Here is a 15,883-nt window from a genome sequence, read left to right on the forward strand (position 1 = left end):
GCCCAGGAAATAATTCTTGCTCTCATGCCACTCTCTTCTTCCTTTGCTTTGAATGTGGCACCTGAACAGACATGTCCTTTCTGCACTGTGATTCTGCATTATGTACTGTTATCCTTTGCTGATCACGTTAACAAAAGTGTAATGTCCTTAAAAGGTCTCTCTCATATTTTATATTCCCATTAGCATGCCCCACAAATCATAATTCCTCAATAAATATCTGTTGATCCATTATTTCTTGACTAGCCTATATCTGAGGTTTGTATCAAAATCATTTTCATACTGACTTAGCATTTCCCACTTCTATAAATTTTTTAAGTTAAATTTTTATAACCACTGTCAGTCATGCTTCCACAAAAAGGGCAATGTGTAAATCTGTCAACATTTAAAATTATTATAATAATAACTTGTGATATGTTATAAGTAACAGGAAATATGTAGACAAATTATTTTTATAGAGTAAGCAAGTGAGCACTCAGACATTATATAGAGCAGTATAAATACCACTCAGTAAATCAAGATATTAAAATATTTACATTTCAAAATCCACAACTCTACCAATTGGGATCTTACACAGACATTTTAGCTTTTTTCTTTTATTTTTCTTTAAATATGCAACTTGGAAATTCAAGGTAAATTTCCTAATAAAAATTTTAAATACTAAGATTAAAGCATAATATACTCAAATAATATGTTCTCAGATACCAAAAGTGTTTAGATTTTAAGATTCGAAATGAAGGTAAATCAATCTAAAAATTATATATGTACTATATATCATATGCATTCGAATTTCTTATCTCCTAAAATTTCACCAGAAAGTACATTTATTGTGAATTCAGTTTTGAAAATTCAGAACAAGTAATATGATATAATAAAAAGTAATACCTAGTTTTCTTAATTTCATTAACATTTCATATACTACATTCAACTTATTGCAAAATTAGATTTGTAAAATACGTATGATAATTCTATTATAAAATACACTATAACATACTAGAATTCCTGAAAATATGAAAGGAGCATACTGCTGTTATTAAATGTTAGTGTATGTAAGTCAACTTGATCAGTGATTGCTACTAAGCATATTTTAGATTTTAATTACTATTGAAGTCTAATGATTGTCAGTAATTAAATGTTTACATTCAGATTGAGATTGAAAATATGAAAGGAAGAACTTTGCCACTGGAGTATAATATTTTAAAAAGTTACAAAGATGTTTCTCACTGGTAACCATTTTTTCACTAAGTGTAAACATGTTTCTTTTTTCTATTCCAAGCTCAGATAATAAGTAGTTCTAAGCACATTACTTACTAACATTTCCCCAATGAATTTAAAACCTTTAAACACTTTTTATAAAAACAAAAATGTGTGGATAAGTAATCATCTTAATCAGTTGTTATTAGTAAAGATGACATTAATACAGCAAAAATTGCATCTCTGTGATTGACAGCTGATAAATCATTCACTTGATGTTAAATTTAAGTAGTAAGATCTTTTCTAAAGAATTGTATTTAGAACTCTTTAGCACTTTATAAAGGTGCGCTATATCATTTTGAAGTCATTAAATTAAGAAGCCATTTGTTTTTAGAGTAGCAGTATTAGAAGCCAACGATAATAATCTGATTTCCATATTCCTAAAAAATTAACGTTGAAAACTCAAATGTTGAGTCTTTGGCCTCTTGCTTTGCTTTGCATTTCAAACTTCAAGATCTTTACAGATTTCATAAAATCACTAAGAAACTTTCATGATGCTCTTTGATTTTAAGCAACTGCAGGAGCCTGGCTTTTTAAGAAAATTGCCATTAAAAAGAGTTTCAAGGATGCTTGTCCTTGATTTGTACAATGTTTGGATGGAAAAATGCAGCAGGCAGGGAGGCCATTTATTGTAGGCCCGTCAGTGGCATGGCAGAGTTAGAGAGCCAGCTTTGATTAATTAAACTGCTTAGCCTTAGAAAGAACTGTGTACCATTTAGTTGTTTACTTCTAAAGACCTTATGCTGAATTGGATATCTTCACTGAATTTTTAACCATTTTAAAAAAAATTAGACCTCAAACTACACTATTCAGTATGTCTACTTTGTCAGCACTCTTAACCTACCAACCTCCCCTTATTAGCTACTATATCAACAAACACAGTGGCTGTGAACTGTTGCATTATCATATAGGCCAAACACCAATGAGCAATTTAAAAAATATATTTGCAATTTTTTACTCAGCCATAAGGCTCCCAATCTTTGTCATGCCCTCAACAGTCATTCATTCAGATAAAATATAATTTAAAAAAATATATTGACATGTTATACTTATATAGGGCTTCACAGCTTACAAAATATTTTCACATGAGCTATCTCATTGTTATGATGTCAAACTGATGAATACTTCTTTTCTCAGTCCTCAATTCCACAATTTTTTTTTTTTTAAATAAAGTTTTGTAACACTCACTTACATACTATACTTTATGTTGCTGATCACTAAAGCCCAGCAGAGGGAACATGACTCTGGGGGGTTCTTGACCAAAGCATGAGTCTGTGAGGTATCAGTTTAATTCCTTAAAAACTGAGTGGTCCTCAATTTTTCTCATTTTAAAAATTGTGGTTATGGTGACCCCTAATTCACCAGCTGTGAGGTAAGGAAAGGTAAACAGTGCTTTGCCTTTATGTGGCTATAAATTGTGAATAATGAGCTTGGTTCTACAAGGCCACTTGCATTTCTCTCTTTAGAGATGAGGTGATCCTGGCCTTTTAGCTCCTGTGGAGCAGGCACCAGATCTTACACTGTTGCATCCTTAGATGCTCACAGTGGCTTGGCTTGTACACAAGAAGAGCTCAATAAATATGTGCTGAATATTGGTGGCTTTTTCCCCCTCCTAAACAGCAAACTAATAAGCAAATCCAACTCTTACACTTTATTTCACACTGGAAAGTTGTCACACACTAGCTTTCCTTCACTCATCATTTGGACCACAATCAAATGAATGTCATCATAATAAAGGGTTCAAAATCCAATTTCCTTTTGCCTGTGCCATCCACTTCCCCAATGTCCTATTAAATGCAACAATTATAAAAACTAATGAAGGAGTTGCAATTCAGAATGCAAATGATTATACACCTAAGATTAAGTGACCTTAAGCAGCAAACAATAAGATGCTTAAAAGAAAGATAATATGGAGATAGACACTGCTATCACTATCCATAAGTGAGGGAAGGATATGAAATAATACGTGAAAAACAATATTAGCCAAGCATTCTGAAGTTTGAAAAATGCATCCATATATGTTTCCTCACATAATCAAAATAATATTTCAAGGAAAAATGATTATCACACCTATTTCATAAATGAGGAAACCTTTGAGGAGGGAAGTTAAACTCATAAAAGATGAGTCTAGAATTTAAGCCAAATGCTCTGTGCACAAACAGAAAATAATGTCAACTGATAGAGTGAAGAGTTCAGTAATTCTTTAAAAGTTGATTCTGAATTTCTTTTCCTTCTGCGTTTTTATATGGGGATGTGCGCATAAACATACTAGGATAGAAGATAGGAAAATTAACATGAAGGAAATGTGTAGAATATTACTAGTGGGACTCAGGATACGACAGAGCTTTCACAAATTGGGATACCTTAAAATAGTAGACAACAGTCTGTGGCACTGAGTCACAGAAGTAAATATTGAGGTGTTATGGTGGTCTGTGTCCCTTTACAGGTGTTAAAAAATTGACCTACTACCATTATTGGCCTCTATACTGCTTATCTAATATGGATAGGTTTATTCAGTCTTGACTAATTTATTGACCTCTTACTACATGCCCATCTATTCATCAATAGATCCATCCATCCATCCACTCTCCATTCATTAAATTCAGTTTTGGAAAATGCATATTCATTAAAGGCCTACTATATACCAAGCACTTTTCCAGGCAGTGGAGATACAGGGATGAACAAGGCAGAAAAAGTCTCAGCTCTCAGAGTTCATATTCTAGCGGAGAGACAAACTATACACAAACACTTAAATAAACAAGGAAATACCATGAAGTGATAAGTGAAAGAAAAAAAAGGGTGAACCAGGTGGGAGTATGAGATGATCAGAGATGGCCTTTCTGAGAGGTGACATAAATCTGATCTCTGAGTGAGAAGCAGAAGTCAGCTACTGCACTAGATTTACTGTACTGGTTTTCTGAAGAGAACATTTTAATATAATAGAGCAGAGGCTGTGAGGTTGGATGCACAGGATTCCCTGGGAGAATGGGAGAGGGAATTATAAGCCAGCTTGGGCTTCAGGGAAAGACTTCCTGGAATAGAGTAGGGATTAACATAGTGAAGAAGAAAGGAAGGGCAGACAGAGAGATAGGAAACAGCCTGGTATGATTAGGGAAGTAGAGGCAGATCAGTATTACTAGACCAAGACGGGTTGGTCAGAGGATAGTCAATGATGGGATGAAGAAGCAGAGATAGTCTAGATTATTTTGCTGAGAAAAATTGATTCTATTAGTGATGGGGAGCTTTTGAAGGATTCTAACTATGGTGATATTGTCATTTAATATAAATGACTGAAGAGGGGCAAAACTATGGCCAAATAGCAAGCTACAACCATGGTCCAGGTAAAAAATGATGCAGGTCTGAAAGGGAAATGGAAAGAAGAGTTCAAAGCATACTTAGAAGTTAAAATTGAGCAGAGCTAGTGTTAATGAGATGTAGAATGGAAGAGAGAAATGGAGTATCTTCGAGGGTGACAGATAGTAAATAGCAGATAGCAGCTCCCAGTTAAGGGATTGGCCACGTCTCACAAATAACACCTTTGAATCTAATTCCTTCCTTAAAATTTTATCAAAAATTATTCTTCCTGGTGGATTGCATTTGAGGGGACCTGTTTTAGTCCCACCTGCTATTACCATGCAGAACCCTATGGGCTACATTCACATCAACCAGGCTGCAGGGACAGGATTGAAAATTGAAAACCTGCCTCTAAGCTGAGGCCACACCCAGAACTTCCTTGCCCCATGGCTTATCCATGTGTGTATATCTGCTGTCCCACAAAATGGGGAGCCCCTTTGTAGACAGGGATTATATCCCACATAGTATCCAGCAGCAAGCCTCATTCTTAGCAGAAAATTAATCTTCAAATAAATATAAAAGGTAAAGAAACAGTAAAAATTACAGCTAACATTGTAACATTTTATTTGTGTAATTTCTTTTTAAATTAAAAAATTATTTCACTTAGTCTCTCAAGAGTACACAGATACTGAAGCCTTTAGAAGTTGTTTACATGCTGAGTGAAGAGGGAACGCATTTCTTCCATAAGGAAAAAAAAAACAAACACAGACTGGCAGTCAAATGGGTTACTTCTCTTTCAACTAGTTGCCACAAAGTAACCAGGTATTTCTGAAATTGTCCACCATTACCCCTAGAGTGGGACCAGCGGCAATTTGATCACTGTCAAATATGGCAGTAGGACATGGTGGTCTACATTTCCTGACCATAAGAGCTGTGTTTATGTATCTCTGGTATTGTGCTTGCTTTTGTCAGAGTCAACAATAATCCTAAATTAATGAGTCCAATCAACAACGATTACCAAAGGCTTTTAGGTGTCATTTACATAATCAGTTAAATAACTGCTTTGCCTGAATTGTCTGAGTGGCCTGGAAATGCCTTTGACCGGAGGCCCTGCTGTTCAGATGAACTGAGCAAGTGAGTGATGTCACCTGGAAGGCTGAGTAAGAGCAACTGGGCCAGCTGGGGCCAAGCCTCACGTGCTCTCCCCAGAGCGGCTTCTCTGCCTTTGCCAAGTTCACGCGCAAATAAAATAGCTTCAAAGTGAAGTCCTTCTCACTCTGCAAATTCATTTTCTGGAGCGTGGCAAAGAATGGAGTCTGCACTTTATTGATCTTTCAGCTGACAAGGAAGCAGTGCCTCAAGATGTCTCACATCTTGTTCCTGAGTGTGCTGATTAAGCCTTTCAAATAAGGGAGATGCTCGGCTGAATCTGTAACAGGAATGTACTGCTTTCATTCGCTCTATCTCAGTATCCAGACATCTTCAGAATGAAAGGATTTCAAATTAAAGCCATGTAAGAAACAAATCTTTAAACATCTTCAGTCTTCTCTTTCTCTGGGCATCTCATCTTACAGGAGTGAGACCTCTGCTGTGCTTAGCATAGCACGATAATTGTGCTGAACACGAGCGCTGGCGAAAGAATTACTGATGACCTCCAATACTGCAGAAGCGAATGCTGATTCAAGCAGAAACTTCCCTCTGTGCCACTTGGACCATGGCCTTTCTTTTATTCCTAGTGTTTGCTCTACTTTGGAGTTGTCTTGATACTAGGTTCTAAATTGGTGAGGGAGAGATCAAGGTCACTATTCCTCACACTGCGCCTCAGAGGTTAACAGGAGCCCTGAAGATTTTTTGCTTGTGAGTCTTGTCACTTAAGCTCCCCCACTGCCCCACCACACACACACACACACACACACACACACACACACACACACACACACACACACACACTTGCTGATTTCTCTCAGGCTATCACTTTGCTGGTGTTGCGGACTGGTGTCAGAGGAAAGAGGACAAGGGATAGAACGACGATAGGAAGTATAAGAAAGGCTGATCTCAGGAATAGGGTTTGGATGCACTGGTTTGGTGGTAAGAGACCAGGGAGGTGGGAAGGAGCTCCGCGCACATGGTGTGAGAATGTGAAAGTGGACATGCACAGCACAGCCTTCCCTTCACTCACAAATCCCTGAAGAGCACCCTGGGGGTCAGCCAGCTGCTCCCCATTGCACTGGAAGTGATCACCTTAAAAGGACTGAGAGTGAAAATCCCATTTGGTGATGTTTGTTTCTCTCCACACTTAGAGAATGCTGCTTTGTGTCAAGACATAGTTTTCACATATGGCCACAGTAACGTTGCTTAGGGAAACCAGTAGCTGAAAAATCATCAAAATGATTTCCAAAACTTAGTTAAGCGTATTTGAAATTTACATAAAATGAAGGTGTAACTTGGAGAAAACTCTATTTCTTTGCATCAGATGGGCTGCTTACACTTGATAAATGCTAATTTTCTTCACAATCTTGAAGATTGATTCTGTGATACGTGGCCACTAAAGAATTTTCCCCATTCTATTAAGAACTGTATTATTTTCAATATCGAGAAGCTCAGAGGTGCCCGAGATAAATGATGAGGAACAACTATTTGTGCATATTTTTTCTCTCAGATAATAAACTTCTTAAAGGTAGAAACCATGCCTTTTGCATTATTTATGTTTCCAAAGCACTTAGCACAGTGACTTACAATTGGCAGTTCTCAATATTGTGGGTTAACATAAATTAAAACAAATCATTGTTGTTTTGGAATTACCTCTCTTCCTTTCTTGAAACTGAATTAATCTTCTGAATGTAGATATTATCACTCTAAGGATTCTATATACTGGGTGGGTGTTAAAATCAGAAATTCTTTCTTGGTATGCTGGAACACTTGAAATACATAAGAAGTAGTGCTTGGAGGTAGGGGAAGCATCTGGAATGAAAACCAGCCTTTCTAAAGTTACAAATTCAATTCTCAGCCATCTAGCTATTTTCCTGTAAAATGTGGTTATGTTTTTCTTCACACTGTATTATCTCAAGTCAATTATGATGTACTATCAGTTTAAATTAATTGTTTTAAATTCCAGAAAAAATTAAACTCATGAATAAGCTAAATTTGAATAGGAAACTGTCCACTAATATTTCCCCAATCTAATTTTTGAGCATATTGATGCAGAATGATAGTGTTACTTAAATAGCAGGGCCAATGGACTCTAGTATTCAAAGGCCAAAATTTGTATTGAGATAATTCACAAAGGTCAATCAAATCTAATATTATCATCCTGTCACAGCTAACAGCATTGCCATAGGACTATCAAAGAGCACATTTTAGTTTGTTTAAGATATATTCTTTCAAAAGAGAAAAGCATACAGGCTTTTCAAGCACTGAATGTACTTCTGCAGCCAGGCAAGATTTCAGTAACTTGTACTCAGGCTTCCACTTACACTACACAATTCATCTTCTACCAACTATGAAGATAACAACATGGTTTGATGAAACATTTGTCTGTAGAGTCAAAAGCCTGCAATTCAGAAACCTGCAGATGGATACCTATTCTTGCCTTCCGACAAAACATACATCTGCACAGGAAAGAGCTAAAAAGGGGCATAATGCCGAGGTAAATGCTAAAGGTGGGATGCAGTTGCTCCAAGAAACATGAGTCGAATAACCAAATGTAAATATCCAAATACTGCTATGCAGAAGACACTTTTCCACACCTATAAGCTATTTACATCTTTTAAGTGTCTTTGGTAAATGCATATAAGTACTGCAAGGTGTTGCCTCTGATGTTTTATTATAGCAATATGATTGGCATGTCAAACAGACTTTTATTTGAGAGATGAACACTGTCCCATATCCAGTTATCAGCTATCTGGTCATTTTTTTCCTGTACAATGCAGCTTTGCTTTTCTTCATGCTGGATGTTATCTCAGGTCAAGTATGAAGTCTCAGTGTTCCAGAGGTCAAAAGAAACTAAGCAAGAAGAGGATAAACAGGAAGCCATTGCAGATGGCAGGTACAGCATAATGAGCCCTCCCTAATGCTAGCATACTTTGGAAAGTTGGTGGAACAAAGGATGGAGGGCAAAATGGAGCCTGGAAGTACACAGTAGATGATTTGATTATTTGAATTCTAGAGATGTCTACATGTATATTCACTTTTAAAAATATAAAGAAGCGTTTGTCATAGAGAAAATAAATACACAATAATCATAGAGTCAGAGAACTGTTAGTGTTGGAAAAGGGAACTAAAAGTTCTCGCAAGTAATTTTTTTAAGTCTGCTCTCAACGTCACAACCTCAGCTCCATTATTTTCCCTCCTTCCAAACTAAATAAAAAAGTAAATCATTTGTCAGCATTTCCAGTAGAGAACTGAGACAGAAGATGAATTCTTGATGATAATGCATTTACTAATCGAACATTCCTAGAGAAGAAAGTATCACAAATGCTTTGCATATAGTATTTGCAATGATTTTGGTAGTTCTGAAAGGGAAAACCCAATGTAGAATTTTAAACAAAACAAATGTAAAGCTACAAAAACAAAGGATGCTTTATGAATTTTATAGAAACAGCATTCTAGGAGAATTTAATAGAGTAACAATTTTATTACAAATCTGTAGAAGCGAAGCCAGCTTTTCATATATTAAGTCTTATCTGAGATTCATATGAGATCTATTTTATAATGTAATGAATATAGGTAAGCCTATTAAAATAAGAAATTTAACTTTTGTTTCTTTTCAAAGTAATTTTATATAATAATGGTAGACCCTGATATTTTGTTATGTTCAGGTTAAATGTTCATTTTTGTTGGACAGTATTTGTAGAAAAACAACTAAAGTGTGTATCAGAGCTACCTAATAATGCACACATATATTTCAGAGAAGTAAGGTATTAAAAACCTTAAATCTGGATTTAAATCTTCAACTGCTGAAAAGAAGATAGAATATTAGCTATGTTCAACAAAATATTCATAATGAGATACATTGCTACTTTCTGGTATGTTCAAACAGAATATATTATTATTATGTAGTCTGACCTAATGATTAAATAAATAGGTATGCTTCTTATAAACTTATGTTAAGAATAGATGACAAGGAGGGACCTTCAAGATGGTGGAGGAGTAAGATGTGGAGATCACCTTCTTCCCCACAAATACAACAAAAATATATCTTCATGTGGAACAACTCCTACAGAACACCTACTGAATGCTGGCCTCAGACTTCCCAAAAGGCAAGAAACCCCCCACGTAGCTGGGTAGGGCAAAAGAAAAAAGGAAAAACAGAGACAAAAGAATAGGGATGGGACCTACACCTCTGGGAGGGAACTGTGAAGGAGGAAAAGCTTCCACACACTAGGAATCCCCTTCACTGGGGGGGACGGGGGACAGGTGGCAGTGGGGGAGGAAGCTTCGGAGCCATGGAGGAGAGCGCAGCAATAGAGATGCAGAGGGCAAAGTAGAGAGATTCCTACACAGAGGATGGGTACCAACCAGCACTGACCAGCCTGAGAGGCTTGTCTGCAGGCTCGGGCTTCGGAGGTCAGATACCAGGGAGAGGACTGGGGTTGGCTGCGTGAACATAGCCTGAAGGGGGCTAGTGTGCCACAGATAGCCAGGAGGGAGTCTGGGAGAAAGTCTGGAACTGCCTAAGAGGCAAGAGACTGTTGTTTTGGGGTACGCGAGGAGAGGAGATGCAGAGCACTGCCTAAACAAGCTCCAGAGACGGGTGCGAGCCACGACTATCAGTGCGGACACCAGAGACAGGCATGAGATGCTAAGGCTGCTGCTGCCACCACCAAGAAGCCTGTGTGCGAGCACAGGTCACTATCCACACCTCCCCTCCCAGAAGCCTGTGCAGCCCAGGGACAACTTCCCCAGGAGAACACATGGTGCCCAGGCTGTTGCAACACCACGCTGACCTCTGCCGCTGCAGTCTCGCCTGGCATTCCGTACTCCATCCTCCCTCCGGCCTGAGTGAGCCAGAGCCCCCTAATCACCTGCTACTTGAATCCTGTCCTGTCTGAGTGAAGAACAGACGCCATCAGGCAACCTACATGATGAGGCAGGGCCAAATCCAAAACTGAACCCCAGGAAATGTGCGAACAAAGAAGAGAAAGGGAAATTTCTACCAGAAGCCTCAGGAGCAGCAGATTAAATCTCCACAATCAACTTGATGTACACTGTATCTGTGGCATAACTGAACAGACAACGAAACGAATCATCCCAAAACTGAGGTGGTGGACTTTGTTTTTTTTTTTTTTTTTTTGAGGTGGTGGACTTTGGGAGCAACTGGAGACTTGGGGTTTGCTTTCTGCATCTAATTTGTTTCTGCTTTTATGTTTATTTTAGCATAGTATTTAGAGATTATTATCATTGGTAGATTTGTTTATTGATTTGGTTGCTCTCTTTTTTTTTTTAATATATATATTTTTTTCCTTCTCCTTTTGTGAGTGTGTATGGGTATGCTTCTTTGTGTGATTTTGTCTGTACAGCTTTGCTTTTACCATTTGTCCTAGAGTTCTGTCTGCCCGTTTTTTTGTTGCTTTTTTTTTTTTAGTTGTTATCATTGGTGGATTTGTTCCTTGGTTTGGTTGCTTTCTTCTTTCTTTCTTTCCTTTTTTATTATGTTTTTATATTTTTAATTTTAATAATATTTTTTCTTTCCCTTCCTGCCTTTCTTCCTTCCTTCCTTTCTTTTTTCCTTCTGAGCCAAGTGGCTGACAGGGTCTTGTTGCTCCAGCTGGGTGTCAGGCTTGAGCCTCTGAGATGTGAGAGCCGAGTTCAGGACACTCGTTCACCAGAGACCTCCCAGCCCAATGTAACATCAAAAGGCAAAAACTCTCCCAGAGATGTCCTTCTCAAAACTAAGACCCAGCTCCACTCAACAACCAGCAAGCTACAGTGCTGGACACCCCACGGCAAACAACTAGCAAGGCAGGAACACAACACCACCCATTAGCAGACAGGCTGCCTAAAATCATAATAAGTTCACAGACACCCCAAAACAAACCACCAGAGGCGGTCCTGTCCACCAGAAGGACAAGATCCAGCTTCATCCACCAGAATACAGACACCAATCCCCTCCACCAGAAAGCCTACACAACCCATTGAACCAACCCTACCCACTGGGGGAGACACCAAAAACAACAGGAACTACAAACATGCAGCCTGTGAAAAGGAGTCCCCAAACACAGTAAGTTAAGCAAAATGAGAAGACAGAGAAATACAAGCAGATGAAGGACCAAGGTAAAAACCCACCAGACCAAACAAATGAAGAGGAAATAGGCTGTCTACCTGAAAAAGAATCCAGAGTAATGATAGTAAAGATGATCCAAAATCTTGGAACTAGAATGGAGAAAATACAAGAAGCGTTTAACAAGGACCCAGAAGAACTAAAGTGCTAAAGAACTAAACAATGATGAATAACAAAATAAATGAAACTAAAATTTTTCTACAAGGAATCAATAGCAGAATAACTGAGGCAGAAGAACGGATAAGTGACCTGGAAGATAAAATAGTGGAAATAACTGCTGCAGAGCAGAATAAACAAAAAAGAATGAAAAGAATTGAGGACAGTCTCAGAGACTTCTGGGACACCATTAAACACACCAACATTTGAATTATAGGGGTCCCAGAAGAAGAACAGAAAAAAAGGGGCTGAGAAAATATTTGAGAAGATTAGAGTTGAAAACTTCCCTAATATGGGAAAGGAAATAGTCAATCAAGTCCAGGAAGCACAGAGAGTCCCACACAGGATAAACCCAAGGAGAAACAAGCCAAGACATATTAATCAAATTATCAAAAATTAAATACAAAGAAAAAAACATTAAAAGCAGCAAGGGAAAAGAAATAACATTCAAGGGAATTCCCATAAGGTTAACAGTTGATCTTTCAGCAGAAACTCTGCAAGCCAGAAGGGAATGGCAAGACATATTTCAAGGGATGAAAGGGAAAAAGCTACAACCAAGATTACTCTACCCAGCAAGGATCTCATTCAGATTTGACAGAGAAATTAAAACCTTTACAGACAAGCAAAAGTTAAGACAATTCAGCACCCCCAAACCAGCTTTACAACAAATGCTAAAGGAACTTCTCTAGGCAGGAAACACAAGGGAAGGAAAAGACCTACAATAACAAACCCAAGACAATTAAGAAATTGGTGATAGGAACATACATATTTATAACTAACTTAAATGTAAAAGGATTAAATGCTCCAGACAAAACACATAGACTGGCTGAATGGATACAAAAACAAGACCCATATATATGCTGTCTACAAGAGAGCCACTTCAGACCTAGGGACACATACAGATTGAAAGTGAGGGGACAGAAAAAGATATTCTACGCAAATGGAAATCAAAAGAAAGCTGGAGTAACAACTCTCATATCAGGCAAAATAGACTTTAAAACAAAGACTATTACAAGAGACAAAGAAGGGCACTACATAATGATCAAGGGATCAATCCAAGAAGAAGATATAACAATTGTAAACATTTATGCACCCAACACAGGAGCACCTCAATACATAAGGCAAATGCTAACAGCCATAAAAGGGGAAATTGACAGTAAGACAATCAGAGTCGGGGACTTGAACACCCCACTTTCATCAATGGACAGATCATCCAAAATGAAAATTAATAAGGAAACACAAGCTTTAAATGACACATTAAACAGGATGGACTTACTTGATATTTATAGGACATTCCATCCAAAAACAACAGAATACACTTTATTCTCAAGTGCTCATGGAACATTCTCCAGGATAGACCATAGCTTGGGCCACAAATCAAGCACTGATAAATTTAAGAAAACTGAAATCATATCAAGTATCTTTCTGACCAGAATGCTATGAGACTAGATATCAATTACAGGAAAAAAATCTGTAAAAAATACAAACACATGGAGGCTAAACAATACACTACTACATAACCAAGAGATCACTGAGAAATCAAAGAGGAAATCAAAAAATACCTAGAAACAAATGACAATGAAAACACGATGACCCAGAACCTGTGGGATGCAGCAAAAGCAGTTCTAAGAGGGAAGTTTATAGCAATACAATCCTACCTCAAGAAACATCTCAAATAAACAACCTAACCTTATACCTAAAGCAATTAGAGAAAGAAGAACAAGAAAACCCAAAGTTAGCAGAAGGAAATAAATCATAAAGATCAGATCAGAAATAAATGAAAAAGAAATGCAGGAAACAATAGCAAAGATCAATAAAACTAAAAGCTGGTTATTTGACAAGATAAAGAGAATTCATACACCACTAGCCAGACTCATCAAGGAAAAAAGGGAGAAGACTCAAATCAATAGAATCCGAAATGAAAAAGGAGAAGTAACAACTGACAGTGCAGAAATACAAAGGATCATGAGAGACTACTACAAGCTGCTATATGCCAATAAAATGGACAACCTGGAAGAAATGGATAAATTCTAAGCAAATCACAACCTTCTGAGACTGAACCAGGAAGAAATAGAAAATATAAACAAACAGATCACAAGCACTGAAATTGAAACTGTGATTAAAAATATTCCAACAAACAAAAGCCCAGGACCAGATGAATTCACAGGCGAATTCTATCAAACATTTCGAGAAGAGTTAACACTATCCTTCTCAAACTCTTCCAAAATATAGCACAGGGAGGAACACTTCCAAACTCATTCTAAGGGGCCACCATCACGCTGATAGCAATACCAGACAGAGATGTCATATAAAAAGAAAACTATAGGCCAATATCACTGATGAGCATAGATGCAAAAATCCTCAAAAAAATACTAGCAAACAGAATCCAGCAGCACATTAAAAGGATCATACACCATGATCAAGTGGGGCTTATCCGAGGAATGCAAGGATTCTTCAGTATACCCAAATCAATCAGTGTGATACACCATATTAACAAATTGAAGGATAAAAACCATATGATCATCTCAATAGATGCAGAAAAAGTTTTAGACAAAATTCAACACCCATTTATGATAAAAACCCTGCAGAAAGTAGGCATAGAGGGAACTTACCTCGACATCATAAAGGCCATATATGACAATCCAATAGCCAACATCATTCTCAATGGTGAAAAACTGAAACCATTGCCACTAAGATCAGGAAACATACAAAGTTGCCCACTCTCACCACTATTATTCAACATAGTTGTGGAAGTTTTAGTCATAGCGATCAAGAGTAGAAAAAGAAATAAATGTAATCCAAATTGAGAAAGAATAAATAAAACTGTCACTGTTTGCACATGATATGATAGTATACACAGAGAACCTAAAGATGCTACCAGAAAACTACTAGAGCTAATCAATGAATTTGGTAAAGTAGCAGGATACAAAATTAATGCACAGAAATCTCTTGCATTCCTATACACTAATGATTAAAAATCTGAAAGAAAAATTAAGGAAACACTCCCATTTATCATTGCAACAAAAAGAATAAAATACCTAGGAATAAACCTACCTAAGGAGACAAAAGACATGTACGCAGAAAACTATAAGACACTCATGAAAGAAATTAAAAATGATTCAAACAGATGGAGAGATATACCATGTTCTTGGATTGGAAGAATCAGCATTGTGAAAATGACAATACTACCCAAAACAATCTACAGATTCAATGCAATCCCTATCAAACTACCACTGGCATTTTTCACAGAACTAGAACAAAAATTTTCATAATTTGTATGGAAACACAAAAGACCCCATATAGCCAAAGCAATCTGGAGAATGAAAAATGGAGCTGGAGGAAACAGGCTCCCTGACTTCAGACCATATTACAAAGCTACAGTAATCAAGACAGTATGGTACTGGCACAAAAACAGAAGTATAGATCAATGGAACAGGATAGGAAGCCCAGAGATAAACCCATTCACATATGGTCACCTTATCTTTGATAAAGGGGACAAGAGTATACAATGGAGAAAAGACAGCCTCTTCAATAAGTGGTGCTGGGAAACCTGACAGCTACATGTAAAAGAATGAAATTAGAACACTCCCTAACACCATACACAAAAATAAACTCAAAATGGATTAAAGACCTAAATGTAAGGCCAGACACTATAAAAATCTTAGAGGAAAACATAAGAAGAACACCCTTTGACATAAATCACAGCAAGATCCTTTTTGACCCACCTCCTAAAGTAATGGAAATAAAAACAGAAATAAACAAATGGGACATAATGAAACTTAAAACCTTTTGCACAGCAAAGGAAACCATAAACAAGATGAAAAGACTACCCTTAGAATGGGAGAAAATATTTGCAAACAAAGCAACTGACAAAGGATTAATCTCCAAAATATACAAGCAGCT

At 37.2% G+C, this 15,883-nt stretch overlaps 1 protein-coding gene across 2 annotated transcripts in view; it reads right to left on the bottom strand.

Moving 5' to 3' along the window:
* The window catches only part of EDIL3 (EGF like repeats and discoidin domains 3), a 426,053-nt gene that overhangs the window by 156,085 nt on the left and 254,085 nt on the right, over positions 1-15,883 (bottom strand). The window lies entirely within an intron of this gene.

The sequence above is a fragment of the Pseudorca crassidens genome, chromosome 3, assembly GCF_039906515.1.
Source record: "Pseudorca crassidens isolate mPseCra1 chromosome 3, mPseCra1.hap1, whole genome shotgun sequence".
NCBI classification, from domain to species: domain Eukaryota; kingdom Metazoa; phylum Chordata; class Mammalia; order Artiodactyla; family Delphinidae; genus Pseudorca; species Pseudorca crassidens.